Genomic DNA, 13,948 nt, shown 5'->3' with positions numbered 1-13,948 from the left:
AAGTACATTGATTTTAGAGTTAGAGAGCTTAGGTTTAAATCTTATATCTTATATTTACCCTGTATAAATTTAACCTTGGATAAAGGTATTTAATCTCTCTAGGCTTCATTTTTTCTCATATATAAAAATGAAAGAATTAAACCAAATGGTTCTGGACTTTTTTTTTTCCATTTGTAGATCTGTTACTTCTATGCCTTAAGAATGGGAGTTGCCAAAAAGTTATTATCTAACGGCTAACATTCCTGTGACATATCTTTTCAAAATTAGATAAGCTGGTTCCCAGATCATGAATGTATAACCCCTTACCAGATCTAAGTTTAAAACATTTCCAACTTGGTAGGTAGGTCTTGCCAGAATACATATTGTATTACTACATAGTATTTGAAAACTAGGTATTGAGAGAGAGAGCAATAAAATATTTATTAAATTCTCACTATGGGCCAGGTACTGTGCTAAATTCTGGTTATTCAAATACAAGCTAGTAAGATGCCAGCTTTCTCTCAAAGGGGGGAAGATAACACATAAAGGTGGGTTGGAAAGAGTACTCATGTGGAGATGATTAGGAAATAATACACAGGGTTAGTTTCAGGAAAGATTTTTTAAACTGCTCATCTATTTGAGCTAGGTACTTACAGTGGTGGAGTTCAAGATTGAAATGAAGAAGGTATATATATATATTATATATATATATATATATATATTATATATATATATATATATATACATATATATAATTTTTAAAAAGGGCTATTTTCATGAAAGGGTGCCATGGTAAATATTTAACAACCACTCTCTAGGGGGAAAGGGGGAGAAATAAAGCCACCACAAAAAACAGTTACCCACAATTTACACCTGTATTGTTTAAATTACACCTGCATTGTTAAACATTTTCTCCATCATCTTCTTAGATCTAGGCAGTAATATTGTAAATTGAACCCTGATTAGGTATGAGATGACTCTTTCACATCCCTGTTTTCATGACATATGTTTAACAGACAATATGGAAACACATTATATGAAAAAAAAAGACCCCATGGATATTTATATTTGCTTATGTTTTTATCCCCAAACAAAAATCTAATCGCTTTAAGTTCTAATGCTTTTTTTTCACATTTTAACATTTTAAGTTAGTCTATTTCTCTTTCCCTATTTAAGAGTTCAGTTGATCATTAACAGAGCTTATGCTTAATGTGAGGATACAAGAGCCTGTTTCTACAAGATATGCTTTCTTCCTAATAGTAGTAGTACTCTGTTTCAAGGAGATCCCATGTCTCAGTGTACTCTGCCAATTCAGTGTCTTGGAGTATAGCTGTTTTGGTCGTTGATCCACCCTCTGCCAAGTGGTCCTTTTAGGGCTGCATCATGATGCTACCTCTTTTTTAGACTCACCACCTCCCCTCCCTTACTTCTTCCTAAAAGTTGAACACCTTTTACTATTCTTTGGGGAGCAACTCCTTACTTATAATTCCTTGGTGCATATTTATAATTCCTTGGTCCCCTACTGTGACAGCACCTACTTAGGGAAAACTTTCTTCCTCATATCTCTTCCCCTTCTCTTTACTCCTTCATGTTCCCACCCCTCATTTCCAAAGACACACAATTGGACTTGCCTTGTCAAAATCTTCCTTATGGTTTTCATTGTTTCTACTCTAACTTGCTATTACTTTTTGCTTAATAGTGTTTTAAACCACTAGTATATCAATATATCTTCACTTTATAGTGGTTCTATAAATTCATTTTTTCCTCTTTTTCTTAATCTTTCTCTAATTTCTTTTTTCAGAAGCTTCTGCTCTTTTGTTTTTAGGTTTGCCACTGATATACTTAGATGCCATTGGGATTCAGCAGGGAAAAAAACCCACCAGTGTAGGATTGTGATGACATGAATGATTTACAAGACATTTTTGGAAAACTTTGGAAACTCTTGTAAATTTGAGATTTGATTCCATAAAGAGGATTTTCATATAGTAGGGTCAGCTCCTCAGTGATAGACCTGGCAATAACCCAGAGAAAGGAAATCATGAAACTGGAGGAATCTTCTCCAGTTTAAAGCAGCAACAATGGAAATGGAATTAGATATAACAGGCAATGCAAAATGTATGAATCCTCTGTAGGTCTGGTGTGGGCTCCACTAATCCCAGCAGGTGTCATGCAGACACACTGGGAACAAAATAGTTTATAGTGGAGTTAAGGATAAAAACAGTGAGAGATGGGGAGGGAGGTAGAAAGCACATTTTCAAAAAGATTTTTTGTTTTGTTTTGTTTTGTTTTGTTTACAGAACCAAACTTTGGGTCTTCAAAGACATTTCAGAACCCTGTGCTGTTTTTCCTTCTTTCCCCAAAAAAAGAATATCAAGAAAGACTTTTTACAAATATTTCATTGCAAAATAGTCTGATTTTTAGCAATTAATGCATATAATATCAGGGAGCTGAGTTAAAATGATTCTACTCTTGAAAAAAAAGAAAGAAAGAAATCCATTGCAGACAACATAGAATGTTATGAAAATAAGCTTTTCAATTAGTGTGTGGTCAGCACACCTGCAAAAGAGAGTTATCCAAGTATCAGCTAATGTTAGTAAGAACAATTCTGTGATTCAACTGTCCATTCAGCCTTCTTCTATTGCCACATTTACACAGATGTTAATCCCAGGGGTGCAAACTCCAAAAGGATAACTCCAATCTAATCCAAAGAACATAAGAAATATGAATTGGGATCAGGAAAGTTTTCATTTTTGTGAGTCTTGCACTTCAATATAATTTTTCATGGTGCTGTTTTTCATTGGCCTCTGGATCTCCACATTTAATCTACTTGTCACTGCAAAAAGAAAATACCTATAACTTTTGTCCTAAGATAAATTATTTCATCAGAAGAATCTATATGTAATGTGGAATTTTTTCAGTTGTGCTGCAGTAAGGTATGAACTCATCAGGACACAAGCGTAAGACTTTCATTATAGTCTGGTGCTCTTTTCTGACTTCATTGTGATGTTTAACAAAAGAATTACATGATTTAGTGAGAAGTCGCTTTAGAAGTCATCTAGTTTGATCTATCTACAATGTCCCCTTGGCCCTTAATAGCTACTAACTTCTGAATCACTCTCTGAAAGATGGGGATTTTTCTTCATCTATAAAATAGAGATAATAATACTTATAATGTTTATACAACAGAGTTGTGAGACTCAGATGAGATGACCTATATAAAGTTTTTCAGATTTTAAAATGCTCTATAAATTATAAACAATACTATTATAGTTATTATAATTGTTATTATTGCTGACAAGCATTCCCAGAAAGGGAAATTTTCAACCTCCTGAGAGAGACCATTCCATTTTGGAGCGATTTTAATTATTAGGGAAGTTTTTTCTTAACTAAAACTGAAACCTTACTGCCTGTAACTTCTTCCCATTGCTTGTGCATCCTGATGCCAAACAGAATAAGTGTAATCCATTTTTTTCACAAGGCTGTCCTTCAAATACTTAAAGATAATTTTTAGGTTCCCTTCCCATTTAACATATTTTCCTTTCTAACCTAAGTGATATTTATCCCTTCAACAAATCTTATATAGTGGACTCTAGTCCTCTCACTATATATCATCATACAATGGTGGAAGGAGCTTTGTTATCATTGAAATCAAGGTAAACTGAGACAAGTACATTCATTTCATTAGCACCAATAATTTGAAACTTTCTTCCTCCATTTACCTTAATTTCAGTTATGACATTTTCCACACAAAGATTTCTCTATAATAGATAAAATCATAGATTCACCTCCACCCTCCCTCCCTCCAAATTGTTACTAATGTTAAAATAAGGATAGTTGTTTTAGGGGAGTGAGCATAACCTTTAGGAATGTTCTAGTTTCTCAATGTCCTTCAGAGACATAGCATCTAGTGTAAACACAATCCAAAACAACCTAAATGAATTCTTACAAATTGGTATTCTCAACTTATTGAAATTGTTTTCTTATGTTCCATTCTTATCAAAAGGTTGTAGGTTATGACAAAACCTTAGAAGATTAGATTAAATCAGTAGTTCTCAAGTTTATTTTGTTCATTATATTGTCAACATCATGGGAGAGTTGGGAGACTCATTCATAAATACTTTCTAGAAGAGCAGATGTTTTAGTTGATTTCTTTGTGAGTTTAAGATTTGGCATGTTTCATGGTTAGTGGGAATGTTCTGTTTATTTTGTGAATGCTATACTTTTTACATATGTAGAGTAGATAAAATTTCTATTAGACAGAATTATTCATTAATTTTCTTTTGTCTGAAATAATACAACATCTCAAAATGTTACAGCAAACAGTGAAACTGGTATAATATTTTGAAACCCTGAGACTAGATGATTCTTTCCTGATTTAACATTCTACCAATGGATAAGTAAATTTTCTCTTTGTTTTCATTAAGTAAATGTTTTATTGATGCTCTTTTTAAAACATTTTTGTCACTTCCCTGTCATAGCTCTTCACCTCCCCCCCCACACACACACACTATATAACCTTCCCTTGTGACAAAATACAGCTAAGCAAAAACTAATCATCCATTGACTCTGGCTTACAATATATACTCCATTCCATTCTTAGAATCTACTGCTTTTGTTCTAAGAGGAGTGGAAAACTTTGATTTTCTTTGGTCTTACTAGGACAGAAAAAAAAACTAATACTTTTAGTAAAGATTTTCATCTGTGTGAAAATCCAAGCTATTCATATAATTAAATTAAGGAGAATAACTCATTTCCCAAGAATCCATTATGTATTCTGATCTGCCACCTAGAATTTACAGAAGAAAGCTCAGCACTCATTTTGTAACTAGGAGAGTTAAGTAAAGAAATAAACCACAATGTTCTAATACTAACTTGATTTTATAGCCTAATATTATTTGTGATCTAATCATGTATTCTGGAATCTTGGATAAAGGACAAATATATTTGGTTTGGACCTAGTCAAATCTGAGCTCAGATACTTAGTAGCTATGTGACCCTAGGTGAACCACTTAACTTCTTTGGGCTCCAGTTTCTTTAACTGTAAAATGGGAATTATATTAACAGCTACCTTGGGACCCTAATGTATTGTTGGTGGAGTTGTGAAATGATCCAGCCATTCTGGAAAGCAATCTGGAACTATGCCCAAAGGGCTATAAAACTGCATACCTTTTTACTCAGTAGTACTACTACTAGGTCTGTATCCCAAGGATATCATAAAAGATGGAAAAGGACCCACATGTGTAGTCAGTTCTTTTTGTGGCAGCAAAGAATTGGAAAATGAGTAATGCCCATCAATTGGTGATTGGCTGAACAAGTTGTGGTATAGGAAGATAATGGAATATTATTGTTCTATAAAAATGATGAACAAGCTGACTTTAGAAGGGCCTGGAAAGAACTGATATTGAGCAAAACAAGTAGAATCAGGAATACATTGTATATACAATAACAGCAAGAATGTGTGATGATCAACTATGAAAGACTTGTTTTTTTCTCAGTGGTTCGGTAATCTAAAGCAATCCCAATAGACTTAGAACAGAAAATTCCATTTGTATTCAGAAAAAGAACTAGGGAGACAAGGTGAATCAACATATTTTTATGTTCATTTCTTTTTTTCTATTTTTTATCCCTCCCATGGTTTTTCCATTTTGCTATGATTTTTCTCTCCCAACACAATTCATAAAGCAATGTCTGTTAAAATAAATAAATAAATGTTTTTTAAAAAGCCAAAATCTAACTGAAACAGAAATAATGCCTTTAAAAGTAAAATTGGGCAATTGGAAGTTAATCATCCCAAGAGGCTTCAAGAAACAATGAAACAAAGTCACAAAAATGAAAAAAGAAATAAAGTTTTAAATGTTTCATTGATGAAAACTGACCTGGAAAACAGACAAAGAAGAAATCATTTTAAAATTATTGGCCTGCTTGAAAGCCAAGGTTACAAAAAAAGAAAGGGGAAAAAAAAACCACCTACCTTGCAGGATTGTTGAGGGGATCAAATGAGATAACTTGTTAAGCACTTAGTGTAATTCCTGGCACATAGTAGACCTTATATAAGTGTTTCTTCTCTTCTCCTTCTCTTCCTATTCTATTTCTGGGTACTAGTAATGATAATAACAATTAACATTTATAAAGTATTTTAAGATTTGCAAAGGACTTTACAATTATTATTTCATTTGATACACGCAAAAAAATATGAAAAGTATCGCTATTATCTCCATTTACAAGTGAGTAAACAGAAGTTAAATGATTTGCTTGATGTTACATAAGTGTCAAAGGCAGAATTTGAAATCCTGTTTTCCTCACTCCAAGTTCAGTTTTCAAGTCCGTTCTTACTCCCTGAGAATAAATTAGATAATTTTGAAAGATGCATTAATTTTTCTATATCACCAGAATATCACAGACTAGCCTCCAGAGAGTGGCTTATAAAGTAAGAGATTTATCCCCAATCAATATTCCTGGTTGATCATGGTTATAGGGGAAAGGAAGATAAAAGGGAAAGGAGGAGGAAGAAGAATAAAAGGAGGCTATAGATGTTGTTTCTGAGGCAAAATTAAAAAAAAAATAGGTTTATTTTTTTTTTGACATTTTGTTTTAAGATCAGCATCTACATAGTCATTCCTCTAAGGCATGCTATCCTTACCTCAATAACCATTTCTGGAACCATCTGGAACCATTGTGGGGGAAGGGGAAGGACCTGTAGTGAACTCTTTATGTGGAAACTTCTCCCATCAGGGAATGTTAATGTAATTGCTTCTGCTCATGCCTTCCAGTCTCTAAGAGGAATATCTAGTTACAATTATATCTCTGCCACACCTCAAATATCTCTAATCTAAGAGTATAAAACTGGTTTCAGAAGAAGAGAATCCTTTGCCTACAGATACTGTTTACACAAAAGATCATCATGAATGTTAGATAATTTTACCCAAGCCAAATGGCAAGCAAAAATTAGAGACATTCTCCAAATGGGAAATTAATTTAAAATATCCCCAAATGGTTAAAGTTGAATAAATTCTTCAGTTGGTAATGAGATAAACTACCAGATTAAATCAGGAGAGAGAGAAAATGATCATACTCAAGGGAAGTTCATTTTTAGCTGTTCATTACATATGGTTCATTCCAGAAATGCTTCAAGAGAGAACCTCAAAGCAGGAGGGGAAGAGAATGTGTGTGTGTGTGGTGTGAAAAAGAGAGAGACAAAGAGAGACAGAGGGAGACAGAAACAGAGAGATGAAAAGAGACAGAGAGACAGAAACATGGAGAGAGGAGACAAGGAGGAAGGAGGGAGGGAAGGAGGGAGGAAGAGAGAAAGAAAGAAAGAAAGAAAGAAAGAAAGAAAGAAAGAAAGAAAGAAAGAAAGAAAGAAAGAAAGAAAGAGAAAGGAAGGAAGGAAGGAAGGAAGGAAGAAAGAAAGAAAAAAAGAAAGGAAGGAAGGAAGAAGGAAGGAAGAAAGAAAGAAAGAAAGAAGAAAGAAAGAAAGAAAGAAAGAAAGAAAGAAAGAAGAAAGAAAAAAAGAAAGGAAGGAAGGAAGAAGGAAGGAAGGAAGAAAGAAAGAAAGAAAGAAAGAAAGAAAGAAAGAAAAAGAAAAAGAAAGGAAGGGAAGGAGGGAGTGGAAGGAATGACATAAAGGACATAATGAGGTATAGTTAAATGTTAATGGTTTGAGGGTTCTATTCAAAAATTTGCTCTATGTTTCTTTCTGTCTCTATGTCTGCCTGTATTTTTGTCTCTTTTCTCTCTTAGACTCTGTTTTTCTGTCTCTTTGTCTCTTCCTCTCTTTATTTCTCTCTCTCTATTTGTATGTCTCTAACTCTGACTTACTGTGTATCTGTGTGTCTATCTGCTTCTCTCTCTCTCTCTCTCTCTCTCTCTCTCTCTCTCTCTCTCTCTCTCTCTCTCTCTCTGTTTCTTTGTCTCTGTCTCCCTGTTTCTTTGTCTCTGCTGCCCTGGAATAGCACTGTAGGTTTAGGCAGAAACAAGGTTACACTAGCAATTCAGAAGCATCTAAGAGTTAAGTGACTTACCAGACTCAATAGTTAATATGTTTCAGAGGCAGGGCAACATGAAATAGCTCTCTATTTATTATGCCATGCTGTTGCTCCTAATATCAGTAGAATCACAGAATGTTAAAACCAGAAGAGATTTTAGAGATTATTTAGTCTGATCCCTTCATTTTACTGATAGGGAAACTAAAGCCCAGAAAGTGAAATTACTCATGCCAAGTTATATGTCAAGTTATATGAAGAGTCAGAACAAGAAACCTTAACTACCTAAATCCCAGTCTATATTACTACATTCTGCTACTTCATATCAGTTCCCTTATCATACCTCATTCCTTCAGAATCTTGCTTTCACTTAAATATCTATTAAACACTGATAAGCCACTGTCTCTCTGAGGGGAAATGAATGTTGACAGGGGACCCAAAAAGATGAACATCATGTAAAGCTTAAAGGAATGAATCTCTGAAAATTGAATGACAATGGACAATGATACATTGTAATACTAGGATATAGATTATTAGATCTGGTACTTTAGAGATCTTACTTTTAGAGGTATAAGGAACTGAGAAGTCATATAGAACAATCCCTTAATTTTATAGTGGAGGAAATTAGGACCCAGAGCCTGAAGTAACTTGTTCATGGTCCACAGGTAGGAAGTAAGTAAGCAGAGTTCTGGTCAAATCTGTTTCCTAACTCCAAAATTCATTGATCATTCTGATGGGTCATGTGTCTCATTTCTATCCTTCTTGAAGGTCACAAAGAAGCCTCAAGAGAGTGATGGTGATCTGCTGGATAAGTTAGATTTTAGGGCTACTAGATGGTGCAGTGGATAGAGCACCCGTCCTGAAGTCAGGAGGAGCTGATTTCAAATGTAACCTCAGACACCACTTACTACTAGTTTGCAAGTCATTCAACTCCATTTGCTTTCCCCCTCCAAAAAAAGGAAAGAAAGCGGTAGATTATAGCTTCACAACCATAGCATTGTTACTTCTCCAAATTGGTTTGAGTTTCCATGACTTAGTATGACTCTAGAGATCCAGGAGAATCACCGAAGCTCACATTTTCCTTGAACCAGTGTCATAGAGAATGAGTGACAATACTAGACAATGAGAAGAATATTAGCAAGAGGGGGAAATTGATGAAGTTCTTTGTTTAGAAACAGTTCATGCTTAAAATTGTCCCCTTGTGGTGGCAGCAAGCAGTAATTCAGCTCCTAGGTTTTCTCCTTTCTTAAACATCTTCTTCTTAAATCACTGTGTGAATACCAATATAATTAAAGGAAAGCAACAAGTGAGTAAAGTAATAAGCCAGACATGCAATGCAGACTCTGATCATCTAACAGATTGATTTACATGTATAGAAACTATATTACACTGGAACTTAAAAAAATTCTGGTGTTGAAGATGAGACAAACATCATAGGACCATAGATTTGGCTCTGAGAGAGATTTTAGAGGTAATATAGAACAACCTCCCCCTCCCATTTAAAAAAAAAAAGAGGAAAATAAGATGCACAGAGGTCAGGTAACTTTCCCATAGTCACACAGACAAAGTAAAGGTAAAACCCAATTTTGAACCTGGTTCTTCTAATTATAAGGCCATTGTTCTATTTTTTTGGATACTACTTCTCAAGATCTGCTTATAGGCCAAAACATTTTATAACAGGATTTTATTCAATATAATATTTATGTCTTAGGGAAATGTAATATGGGTAGCAGTATCCTCATACTGTTTGATAGTTATGACATAAGAGTCATGCCTTCTTGCATAAGAGTTTGATTTGATTCAGTTCATTTTAATTCAATATACGTTCATTAAGTGCCCATTATGTATAGCACTGTTCCAGGTACTGGATATACAAAGGAAAAAAATGAAATTGTCCTTTTTTAGTAACTTATATTTTTGGGGAATTTGGGATAGTGATAATTTGGGGAAGGTGAGAGCCCTGTGAAAAGAGGATCAGAAAAGACTTCTCACATGATACCTGAACTAAGCATTGAAGGAAGCTAAGGATGTTAGAAGGTAGAAGTCAGAGGGAGAATGTATTCCAGGCATAGAAGGCATTTTATCCAAAAACACAGAGTCAGGGGAATTATGAGCTCATAAATTTAACTGGTGTTGTATTCAGTCTTGTCTAACTTTTTGTGACCCCATTTGGGGTTTTCTTGACAAAAATACTGGAGTGATTTGTCATTTTCTTCTCCAGTTCATTTTATGGATGAGGAAACTGAGGCAAACAGGATCAAGTAACTTGCCCTGGGTTTTATAAATTAGTAAATGTCTGAGGTTAAATTTGAACTCAGATTTTCTGACTCCAGGCCCAGCACTCTGTCCACTACGCTATCTAGCTGTTCCTTATCACCATAGATTTAGAACTAGAAAAAATTCTATAAGTTATCTTGTACAGCTTTCTCATTTTACAAATGAGGAAACAAAGACCCAGATTTACCCAAACTCACACAGGTAGCAAGTTTGCAGGTCTGGGAATTAGACCTGGTCCTTCTAATTATAAATGCAGTACTCTTTCCAATAAACCATATAGAGTAAGATCTGAACACACCTTTTAATACTCCATCATAGGTATCCTATTCCACCTGTGCTTAGAGTTCAAATTCCAGCCCTGCCAAAAATTACCCATATGCTTTTAGGTATTACTCAAACTCTCTGAGCCTTAATTTCCTCATCTCATTTGAGAGGGTTAGACTACATAATTCTGGAGGATCTTTCTACACTAAATGTATGAAACTGAGATCCTTGGTATGGATACATGGAAGAAAAAGTAATAAAATAATGCAAACACATTTCTATACTGCTTTGTGGTTTATAATATGCTTTTCTAATGATAGCCTTGTGATGGAGGCAGTGAAGCAATAATTATCCACACTTTATAGATGAGGATATGAAAATTCATAGACCTGATATGACTCACTCAAAGTCAAAATGCTAGTAAATATTGAGCTGAGATTAAGTCCATCATGAATTCTATCTGGGAAGAGCAATCTTAGATTTGGAAGGGAGATAGAGGTTGTCTGGTCCAACCTTCTTTCCCCATGCAGAATGCCTTCCTATAGCATCATAATAAAAGCTGATATCTATGAAGTACATTATGGTATACAGACCACTTCTCATGGATTATTTCTTTCTTTCTTTTTTTTTTTTCTCCTAAGGCAATTGAGGTTAAGTGACTTGCCCAGGGTCACACAGCTAGGACGTGTTAAGTGACTGAGACCAGATTTGAACTCTATTCACTGTGCCACTAGCTGTCCTGCCATAGATTATTTCATTTTATTATTTAAATCATGGGATTTGAAACCAGGTTTAAATAACTGAAAATGTAAGCTCTTTAAGAGCAGGGATATTTCATTTATTGTTTTTGTACATGTATGGTATTGGGTATTGTTTGCCTAGCACAGTATTGAACAGTATTAAACACTCTGTTTTAACATATCCACTAATTAGTAATTTGCTATCTCACAAGTTGGTCTATTCCATTGTTAGAGATATCTAATTATTAGTCAGTATCTCCTAATATTAAGCCAAAAATAGGTTTCCTTGAATTTTATACATTAGCCTTAGTCAGAATTACACAGACTGTCTACTTACTTTTCAACATGATAGCCCTTCATATATTGGATAACTACTCTTATGCCAAGGCAAACTTGGAGCTAAAAATAAGTAGAAGAATTAGCTGGGATAGAAAATTAGAGATGAACACAACCACAATAACAATGATCGGGAATAGAATTTATTAGGAAAAAAACAGTAAAAGTAGGAGTAGTAGTCAATGATCTCAGATCTCAAAGTTAAAAAAGATTCAATTGAAAGAGAGAATTCTAAATTATATGTCAGTCATATTAATATTGTTTTTAGATGCATGCATAGTATGTGTATATGTATAGATGTATGTAAGGATATATGTGTGTATATATATGTATATATGTATGTGTGTGTGTATATATATAATATGTAATACTGTAACCTGTTTGGGGAAGGTAAGGGGAAGAAAAGAGAATAACAGAGAACAACAACAAAAAAACCTACAAGGAAGCAAAGAAAAGACAATCCTGAATACAATGTGTTCTTTTATTACATATGTTTTCTTGAGATGGAAATTTATTATTCTATATTTTGAATCTTGTCTTATATTCTTCTGTGTACGTGACAATTTTTTTCTTTTTCCTTTTACTATTTTTTTTCTATTTTGTATTTAAGTTTTAAATAAGTGAATGCATAAAAAAGAAGAAAAATGATAAGCAGAACTACAGAGTGAAACAAAAAGAATTAGGAAAACACTACACAAAATGTCACAATATAAATTTTTGTATAAAGATCAAGTGTGGTTCTGAAGAGGACTTAAAAAGTGAGTCCCTTCCATTCATTGCAGAGATGAGGAATTTAAGGTGTGGAATCCTATATGCATATTCTCTGATAAGTTTAATATCTTGCTAGGTTTTTTTTTAATAAATTTTTTTATTTGTCAAGATTCATTGTGAGTATGGATGGAAAGTTTTGCAGCTATGCCTTCCACATTGCAGAGGTTAGAGTGCAGCACCCCCCGATTTGGAAAGTCTCTGTAAAACTTTTTGACCCTCTTTTCATACCTGCAATAAAGTCTGATTTCTTTTTTTCTTTTATGGGGTGTTTACAATACCTTATTTTAAAGTTTGAGTTGATATACAATATTATAATGTATTTCTGGCTTTCTAAACATTTTTATGTCATCTGCTGTTCTTCATGGTCATCTACAGCTTCTACAAATAAAATTTTCCCAAAAATTTCCATTTAATTTCTTATGACAACTTGCAATTTATCAAATCCACTATAGAGAAAGTCATAATGTGGAAAAATAATTACATTAAATGAATGTGAAGTAAAAACAAAAGACACCATTTTTTTTTAAAGGGGATGCCAAGAGTTGTACATAATATTCTACATATAGTCTAATTAGATTCTGCTAAAATCTTCTTCTGAGGCCCTATTGTGACAAAGAGATGATGCTGCATTTCCAAAGACTGTGCCAAAACAGTCATCCTCTGATGGGCTGTACAAAATTATTGACTATGACGGACTGTTGTCAAAGAACTAGCCTAATTTAACTCAGAAACAACTCCAATTTTCCTGGAGAATGATTTATTTTTGTTTATTTTTCAGCCATTGCAAATCTCAAAGACTTTTTAGAAAATTACTGAATTAGTATTTTATTATATTTGTATCCCCAGTACTTAACTAGCACATGGTAGACATTTAATAAATGATACTTGATTTACATTTTGCTGCAGCATTATGCTACACAAATACTTCTCAGTGAAATGGTTGGACTTGGGCCAATCTTGTCTTTTATTTAGTTATTTATTTTCAATCAGCAAAATCTTGCCTTTTCTCCCTCTCACCTATCTCACTATGCTTGCTAATTCAGAACTGAACAACAAGAAAATCCATGTTACAAATATATATCGTCAAGCAAAACAATTCTTTGGCTATGTACAAAGAGTGATATATCTCATTCTCTGTAATATGAGTCCTCCTTTCTATCAAGAAGTTGATAGTATATTTCATCATTAGTTCTCTGAAATTGTGAATGGTCATTACATTGGTCAAAGTTATGCTATTTGAGTGGTCTAGATTAGTGATGGTCTAGAGGTTAGTGGGTATAAGAGAGTTGTTAAGAATCACCTTTAAATCGGCCACAGGTTTTAGGAGTGAAAGAATTTGCTCATTCCCAAATTATTAGCTGCAAAATGAAAGTTTATTGTTAGATAGAAATCAGTTTTCCAAGAGACTGACTTCTAAAATGACAGATCTATTGGAAAATGGAGTTTTGCACTGAGAATGTTCTCAGTGGACAGAAGGTCCTGGCAGCAAAAGGAGCTACCAAGGTCCATCTGCAAAAGATCTTCCTTGAAGGAAGCTATTATATTGGGGCTGGGGCTGGGACAGCCCAAGTTGGCTCATCTACAAGCTGGGTTTCAGCT

This window comes from Antechinus flavipes, chromosome 4 (assembly GCF_016432865.1).
Source record: "Antechinus flavipes isolate AdamAnt ecotype Samford, QLD, Australia chromosome 4, AdamAnt_v2, whole genome shotgun sequence".
NCBI classification, from domain to species: domain Eukaryota; kingdom Metazoa; phylum Chordata; class Mammalia; order Dasyuromorphia; family Dasyuridae; genus Antechinus; species Antechinus flavipes.
Note: the sequence above shows the minus strand (reverse complement) of the source record.